The 8,946-nt window shown below is 50.0% G+C and overlaps 1 protein-coding gene across 1 annotated transcript in view; it reads left to right on the top strand.

Moving 5' to 3' along the window:
- The first annotated feature begins 3,267 nt into the window (after nt 1-3,267).
- PIK3C2B (phosphatidylinositol-4-phosphate 3-kinase, catalytic subunit type 2 beta) overlaps nt 3,268-8,946 on the top strand; it is a 79,130-nt gene continuing 73,451 nt past the window's right edge. Inside the window, exon 1 of the mRNA XM_011931833.1 lies at nt 3,268-3,727. The gene's annotated coding sequence lies outside the window, so the exon portion shown is untranslated. The remainder of the gene's footprint in view (nt 3,728-8,946) is intronic.

Here is an 8,946-nt window from a genome sequence, read left to right as displayed (position 1 = left end):
ATGAGCACCAGTGACTTTCTTGCCCATCCAAAGGGCATTTTCCAGCCCTACCCTCCTGGAGGTTCCTGCTGCACTTGTTATCCAGTCATTCTCTTCTGAGATTCTCCCACCTTAGTTTCTGACACTCTGTGGCCTCCAGTTTTTCTCTTACCTCTCTGATTGTTTCTTCTTTCCTCCTTATGCCCATCTGGACAACCTCATACAGGCTTATAACTTCACTGACCACCTATAACCTACAGAATCCAAAGCTGCTTATCACTTATCCACACCCCAATTTGAGTTTACTTTCATCAGTTTGCTGTCTACTAGACATCCCCATCTAGACATTCCACAGATACCTCAAACCCAACATGTTCAAAATTAAGCTCAAGATCCCTCTGCCAACACCTGGGTCCTGTCTTACTAATCGTCCTTAACTTAGGGAATGGTACCACCTGCCAACAATTTCTAAAGCTTCAAATGGGGAATAATTCCAGCGTCCTCCTCTTCCCTAATTTCCTACATTTTACATATTTATCCAATTTTATTGATTTCTCTTAATAAGTATCTCTTGTATCCACCTGGTTTTTTCATCCCCACTGCCACAACTCTGGCACTGTTTTGAGATTCCCTGATTTCCCACCTGGAAAGTAGCCATGGTTTCTCTGTTGAGCTCCCAGGCTGCACTCCTAAGCTGTGTTATTAGGTCCTGGCAGAAAGCAAATGGCACACTGCACTTGAGGGGTAATTTCAGGAGAAGTTAAAAAATAAGGAGACAATTTTAAAAACCACAAGAAATAATGTACAATCTACTAGGGCCAGTAGCAAATCAATGTTTCCAGGCCTGAAAAATCAAAGGAGGGGAGTGATTTCCTGAATCCAGAGAGAGGCACAGTGGCTCAAGCCTGTAATCCCAACACTTTGGGAGGCTGAGGAGGGTGGATCACCAGGTCAGGAGATTGAGACCATCCTGGCTAACACAGTGAAACGCTGTCTCTACTAAAAAATAAAAAAAAATTTAGCTGAGTGTGGTGGCATGCGCCTGTAGTCCCAGCTGCTCAGGAGGCTGAGGCAGGAGAATTGCTTGAACTCGGGAGGCAGAGGTTGCAGTGAGCCACTGCACTCCAGTCTGGCCGACAGAGACTCTGTCTCAAGAAAAAAAAAAAAAAAGAGAGAGGGAGGGGAGAACCACCCGTGGAAGCTGTGATCTTTGGTTGAGGGTGGCAGCCAGTGCACTGTGACCCCAAAGAGAGGAATCCTGAAGAATAAATATCCAGTTTCCCCTGACCTCCCTCCTTATTCAGTCTTCAGCCATGGCTCCCATTGGCCAGCCCCGTCTAGGAAGCCAGAGGACCAGGAAGATCTGGAGGCGCACAGGGAAGACATGCAGTGCATCCTCCAAATCCTTCTCTATAATATGCCAGGAAGTTTTTTTCTGGTCACACTACTTCCCAGCTCCATTTGTGCATAGCAGGTTCTCTATCACCTACAGCAGCTAAACTTTTTGGCATGCCCTGGTTTCTCTTTACTCAATTTTTTCCTTACCAAAATGCATGATAAAGCCTGTGATCTGATCATCCACTCAGCTACCCAGGCCTGCTTCCTGTTAGTTCTTTCCTTCAGACTTTTCACCCCAGCAGCATAGAACGACCAATGGTCCCTGTTACACTGTGTTCTCTCAGGCTCCTGAGCTTGACCTGATGATAGACACAGAGTAAGCTGTCATAAATATTTGTATGGTGAACAAGTGGTGAATACGTGCACGGACACATTTTTTTTTTTTTGAGACGGAGTCTTGCTCTGTGGCCCGGGCTGGAGTGCAGTGGCTGGATCTCAGCTCACTGCAAGCTCCGCCTCCCGGGTTTAAGCCATTCTCCTGCCTCAGCCTCCGGAGAAGCTGGGACTACAGGCGCCCGCCACCTCGCCCGGCTAGTTTTTTGTATTTTTTAGTACAGACAGGGTTTCACCATGTTAGCCAGGATGGTCTCGATCTCCTGACCTCGTGATCTGCCCGTCTCGGCCTCCCAAAGTGCTGGGATTACAGGCTTGAGCCACCACGCCCGGCCTACATGGACACATTTTTTAACCCCTGTGGCTCCTGAGATCAGGAGTAGCATCATATACATTATGACATATGTGTAGACCAAGCTGCCTTCAGTTAATTATCAAGATGTTTCACCTACATTCTCTCCTTTGATCATTACGACAGCCCTGCGTGATAGGTGAGGACGCTACTCTTGATATTCAGAGGGTGAAGTGGACTACCCAGTCACAAGCATTGGGTACAGAAGGCACTGTAGGAGCAGAAAGGGGGGTGATCCCTTTCCTCCCCATCATGAGTCATAGCCGACACTTCTGTAACAAAAGACAAGTTAACAAGAGAAAAGCATAACAAATTTATTTAATCATGGTTTTACTTGGGAGGCTGAGAATCAGGTGTTAATCTTCACAGTCTGTCGAGAAAGAAAGAAGAAATAAGGGCAGTGGAGGAAAACACGATTCACGTTTTTAGGAAAATATACTTTGAGATCAGTGATCGTTGGTACTATACAAACGAAATGCAAACGAGGATCTGGCCAACTCATGGTTTCTTTTGGGTGGAGCCTTTAGGAAAATTCTTCCAGAGACCACTGCTGGAAGAAAGGTATTTAGAGTAGAAAATTAAAATATAACATATTGTATGAAAGGTTTTTTTTTCCCCCCCCCACTACCCTAGTTGGGTTGGAGGATCCTCTATCTCCCCTCCCCACTTAGGCTGACTGCTATTTTCTGGATCGCAGCTCGGAAGATCCACCTGGGCGAATATAAAAACAAACGAGACTCCCCTTCCAGAAAGGGAGGAAGGAAGGAGACAGAAAGACGAATGACACTGAGCGTGTAAAGCCCAGAGACAGCCTCTCTCTATCCCCACCTAACCCTCAAGGTAGGGGATCCTCCGAACATCGCTACCGTAATTATGGTAGAAATTCCTGAAGCGGATAACTGGACCTCAGCACCGTCATTTCTAGCAGAAGGATTGCGCTTTCCTCTGACCCAAAGCCAAGGTTCCAGCAGGGGAAAGTAACGACCATCCGCAAAAACCCTCACCCAAGTGGGGAGTGGAAATCCTGGCTCTTGGGTTGCAGAGCACAACTTGACGCCAGCGCGTTTCTCTTCCCCCACGCAATGGCAAGTGGGGCGGGAGTCGGAGGGGAGAGGAGGAGAGGAGAAGAGAAGAGAAGGGGAGGAGGGGGAAGGGGAGGGGAGAAGCGAAGGACTGCCCGGGTTCCAGCAGCCGCCCCGCCCTCCGGCTCGCGGCGGATTCGGCGCTGCGGCTGGAGCCGGCGGCCGGGTGGCTGCCTGTCCAGGCAGGGTCTGGCCGAGCCTCGCGTCGCCGTGCAGTGCGCCGGGTGTCCGGGAGATGGCTTCCCCTCTCTCGCCCGCTGCTCCCGCTATTGTCTCACCCGGGGTGGCCTGACTCTGCGAGCTCGCGCACGCTCTCGGTGGAGAGCACCCCTCCCCACCTCCCCAAGCTGGTCCTTGCGCTCTTTGCTACCTCTCCCTCTGCCCCTTGGAGCCTAGGGTCTGTGCGGAGCCTGGAGAGGGGAGCGGCCCGGGAGCAGGCGGCGTGCGGCCGGCCAGCTCCTCTCGCGCTGGTGCAAGAGGCGCCTGGAGCCGCAGAGCGAGCCCGTGAGGCGCGGAGCGAGCAGCCCACGTCGCCGGGCACAAGACACGTCGGGTGTTGCAGCAGAGCCAGCAGCTAGCGCAGGTAGGACACGCACCCTGCGCGTAGCATCGGCCCCGGGGTCTGCAAAGTGCCCCCAGAGTGGAGGCAGCCGAGGTCAGGGGGCTCTCCCTCCAACATGGCAACAGCGGAGGTGCAACAATGGAAGCAGCCGAAGGTTCCTGGCGGCGGGCTGAGCGGCGTACGCCGTGGGAGCCTGAGCTCCTGCCCGCCGCGCAGAGCAGGTTGCCCCTCACCCCACCCCACCCCACTCCACTCCAGCAGCTTCAGGGCCTCTGGGACTCCAGGCACCCGCGTCCCCACCCCCTTCTAGCTAAACACACTTCCTGGCTCCCAGCTGCAGGGCGATCTGAACCAGCCAATGGCTTTGGGGTTTGTTTATTTAAGATGAGAAATAAAAAAAGCAAAACCTGTCCTGTGATGGGGTTAGTGCCTTCTGTGGACTGGGTGAAAAGTCGGCCTTTGCCTGGGGAATGTGTACATTTCTTAGCCGGGCGGAGGGTAGAATTGGATTCTCCCTTATAAGGATACTGCAGCAGCAGGAGACTGAAAGCTTGAAAGAGGGAGAGGGACCCTCAGGCCTGAGTTCGCCGGTGCTGGGAGAAGGTGCTGCTCTCCTGGCCTATACTTGTCTCTTATTTTCAGCTCCCGACAGCGGTGACTTTGATGTTGGAGGAGCAATCGCAGCAGGAAGCGCAAGCAAGGCTGCCAAGCTGGTGTGGGGTGGAGTAGGGTGGGGATCCCAGGGGCTTGGCAGGCTCCTGGGTTGTGGGAAGAGGTTACCAAATGTATGAGGTTAGTGCACACACCCTAGTTGGCTGATGTTGAAGAGGGTGTGTGTGTGTGTGTGTGTGTGAGTGTGAGTGAGATCTGCCATTGCTCTTGCTCCTTCAGGCCTGCTTTCTCTTCATCTCCACCCGCTTCTGGGGTCTTCGTAGCTTCCCTGCCCCAGTCCTTCCAATCATGCGTGGGATGGAATCGCTGTATTGTCTCTGGCAGCCCTCTTGGGCTGTTTTTTCTCAACTCTGTTGGAGAGTTTTGTACCCTGGGCTGGCTGGTCCCAGCATGGCACCAGATTCTTTAGCAGGCAGCTACCCGGGCTCCGAGAAGTGGGCCAGTGCTGCCCCTCCTCCTTGCTCTAAACTACCTATTTGGGATATGGCCAAGCAGATGTAAGCAATTTGCACTGAATTCCAACCCTGAATCAGTGCTGAATGAAAACTTACTCTGTTGCTGCATTAGGCCTTGGGAAGATATTAGGAAGAGAAATGGCCCAGCGGGTGGCAACGCGGACCCCAAAATACTTCCCTCTCCCAACTCCAGCTGCCGATCCCAGAGCAGAGAGGCAGTAAGCCTTTGGAATCCCAGCTCCTCCAGAGTCTGGCGGTCCCATCTTGAGGTTGTGTCCACGTAAAAATTAAGTCGAGGCACATTTTATAGCTCTGCTTGGCAACCAGGGTCTGAAGAGATGGTGGCTCTGTGCTGGAGCCCTAGACCCGGGCTGTGGCTACTTCTCCTTTGGCCTTTGGGAGAGCCTGAGGTTTGATTTCCATGGCTTTGAGCTTCCTGCTAAGTGTGTATAGCTGAATCTGATCAAGCTCTCAGGCCTGGCTGCTTGTCCATTTCCTTCTCCACTGGAAGCATGAGTGAGAAAGGGCCAAGGGGTGTGCTGAGTGAGGAAGGGTCAGTTTATCTGAGGACTTGGGCTGTTTCTGGGGGAGCTCCTTTGAACTTCCTTGGTGGTCTGGAATGCCTTTGGTCTTTGTCATGACCTAGTATGCTCTGGCAGATACTCTATACCCTCGTGGGCCTTTGGTCCCCTCTTAGTGGTGTCCCCACTCCTCCTGTGCCTGGTGCTTTGCATCTGTATCATGTCTGGTCCTTCAGCCTGCATAGCCCTGCCTGGACCAGTGGGTAGAAAAATGAGGAGGTCTCTGTTCCTTTTAGTGGCTTGTAACTAGCCGCAAGGTTCAGGCTCCTCATGTTCTCAGGATGTGAACTTGGACATCATAATGTGAAGTAGTAGAGAAAACAGTGTCTTGGTGTGACTTTCTTTTTTTTTTGAAACGGAGTCTCGCTCTGTCGCCCGGGCTGGAGTGCAGTGGCCCAATCTCAGCTCACTGCAAGCTCCGCCTCCCGGGTTTACGCCATTCTCCTGCCTCAGCCTCCCGAGTAGCTGGGACTACAGACGCCCGCCACCTCGCCCGGCTAGCTTTTTGTATTTTTTAGTAGAGACGGGGTTTCACCGTGTTAGCCAGGATGGTCTCGATCTCCTGACCTCGTGATCCGCCCGTCTCGGCCTCCCAAAGTGCTGGGATTACAGGCTTGAGCCACCGCGCCCGGTCTCAGTGACTTTCTTTTTAGGTATGTGAGCACAGACAATTTGTGGACCTAAGATTTAGTCTGTTTATTTATAAAATGGAGGTGGGGGAGTAGCCATGGCTCACAGGATTAATAATGGAATACTGCTTAACCAAGAACTAAACAAAATCATGTGTGCAAAAGTACCCTGAAAACTACAGAGTACTTTACAAATGATTATTCATACTGGGTTTAGCCTCCCTCGTAAGGGAGGGAGAACTGTCAGGGATGGGGATAGGGTGGGATCTGAGGGCCACATGGAGTAGGGGATGTTTTGGGACCTTTTCTTTCCTGCTCAGGAAGGAGTAATGTGACAATACCAAGGTAACTGCTATATTCCTTGGGTATTTTTCTTTAAATAGTGTTGGCAGGATGGGAACTGGGAGACAAGGAGAGGCTGCCTCATGATATTTGTAGGAATTGAGGAGGGATAAACACCTTCCAAAGACTGGCTACTGCCTATAGACAGGATAACGCTGAGTTGGCAGGTAATGTAATCGCTAACACTCACTGATGTCAGCCAGCTAGTATGTGATAGAGATGGGATTTGAAGCAAGCAGTCTCACTCCATACCCTGTGCTCATAGCCTCAGTGCTACTCAGAGAAATATTGGGTCTTGGGAGAACAGAAAGGAACAGCAAAATTGTGGGGTTCATTCTTTTTGTTTGTTTTTGAGACAGGGTCTCTCCCTGTTGCCTAGGCTGGAGTGCAGTGGGCTCAAATGATCCTTCAACCTCAGCTCCCACCCTGAGTAGCTGGGACTACAGGCATGCACCACTGTGTGTGGCTAATTTTTAAATTTTTCTGTAGAGATGGGGTCTCAGTATGTTGCCCAGGCTGGTCTCAAAGGAACCTCCTGCTTTGGCCTCCTAAAGTATTAGGATTATAGGCATGAGCCACTGTGTCCAGCCTCAGAATTCATGTTTTTTTTTATTTTTATTTTTTTTGGAGACAGTCTCACTCTGTCACCCAGACTGGAGTACAGTGGTGCCATCTCGGCTCACTGCAACCTCCATCTCCCAGGTTCAAGGGATTCTCGTGGCTCAGCCTCCTGAGTAGCTGGGATTACAGGCGTGTGTCACCACGCCTGGCTAATTTTTTGTATTTTTAGTAGAGACAGGGTTTCACCATGTTGGCCAGGCTGGTCTCGAACTCCTGACAACCTCAGGTGTTCCGCCTGCCTCAGCCTCCCAAAGGGCCGGGATTACAGGTGTGAGTTGCGATGCCCAGCCTCAGAATTCATTCTTAATGGATTCCTTGAATGCCCATGAGACGTCACCCGCCTGGGACATCTCATGGGCATGTAGGCATAATAAATTTGTCTGGGCCTCATCTGCTTTTCTATGCATTTTTATTTCTATCTCTACCTTCCAAGGAAGGAGGAGATGTGGGATAACCTGATCAAGTCATATTGCTGCCTTCTGAGCAACACTAATAGAAGGTTTAGGGACTTGGAGGATCCTGGGGAAATTAAGGCAGATTTCTTGTTTTGGTGTTTTCATATCTGCTTTATTTTGCATCTGTTTTATAAAATGAAACTTGAGGGACTATTCTTGCATTTTTTTTTTTTTTTTCCTTTTTCTGTTGAGACAGGATTTCACTATGTTGCCTAGATTGAACTTCTGGTCTCAAGTGAGCCTCCTACCTCAGCCTCCCAAAGTGGTGGGATTACAGGCATGAGCCACCTCTCCCAGCTTGTTCTTGCAATTTGTATGATCACATAGAGTATCAAAATTGGAAAGAACCTGGGCCATCACTTCCCTGAGAAAAAGTGACTTTCTCAAGATCATACAGTTAGTAGCAATGCTGGAACTGAATGCCTACCCCACAGATCACAACATGACCCGTGAAAGGACCTATCCTGCCGCACTGTGGAGTTTCATGCCGACCCAATTAGTGGCTTTGTTTTTGGGAAATTTACTTCCCCAAAACATTGGGACATTGGGATGGAATTCACTCAACCCAAATCATCACCCTGTTTAAGGAGACTAAAGCATCAGAAGACATTTGTGCTTTGGGGGGCAGAGACCCTCAGGGTATAGAGAAGGAAGAAGAGAGAGGTTCACTGTAGTCCCGAAGCAGAAGTAAGACCTGTGTAACCAAAGCCCGGATAGTAATAATGATGGAGCCTTTCAACTGTTGACATCTCCCTAAGAGCCCTCCTTTTCTGAAAGCAGAGCGTTTGTCCCATTCCTGACTCGCCTTGCTGTGTGTCTCCCAGAGAGTGAAAGAAATTGATGTGACTGCAAGCGCCAGTGGAGTGGATTCAATTCTGACCAAGAAAAGGGAGGTGGTTTGCAAATGGGTTGTTTTGGGATCCTGGGAGAAGAACATTATAGCCAGAGATATTAGATTTTCACTCTAGACTTTAAGGAGGCAGATTTTTTTTTTTAAATTGAAAGATAGGGGCCAGGAATAGTGGCTTATGCTGTAATCTCAGCACTTGGGAGACTGACATGGGAGGATCGCTTGAGCCCGGGAGTTCGAGACCAGCCTGGGCAACATAGCGAGACCTTGTCTCTACTAAAAATAAAAATAAAAAAAATCAGGGTGTGTGGTCTCAGCTACTTAGGAGGCTGAAGTGGGAGGATCTTTTGAGTCCAGGAGTTTGAGGCTGCAGTGAGCTATAATTGCGCCACTCTGATTGCATCCAGGTTTCACTCTAGCCTGGGTGACAGAGTAAGACCCTGTCTCTAAGAATAATAATAATAAAAAAAGCTTGCACAATTAATTTGAGAGGAGCCAAAGTTTGAGTCTAGGTCAGGAAACCTCTAGAACCTGTGTTCCTTCTGTGCTATACTGAAGGGGCCTGTGAGAAAAGAAAAATGTTTGTGAGGCTCAAGTCCTGAATGAGATGGAGCTTCCCCATGAGCCAGTAATAA

The sequence above is a fragment of the Colobus angolensis genome, unplaced genomic scaffold (assembly GCF_000951035.1).
Source record: "Colobus angolensis palliatus isolate OR3802 unplaced genomic scaffold, Cang.pa_1.0 Scaffold91, whole genome shotgun sequence".
Classification (NCBI taxonomy): Eukaryota; Metazoa; Chordata; class Mammalia; order Primates; family Cercopithecidae; genus Colobus; species Colobus angolensis.
The sequence above is the reverse complement of the archived record's forward strand: the minus strand, read 5'-3'. Positions and strand labels throughout refer to the sequence as shown.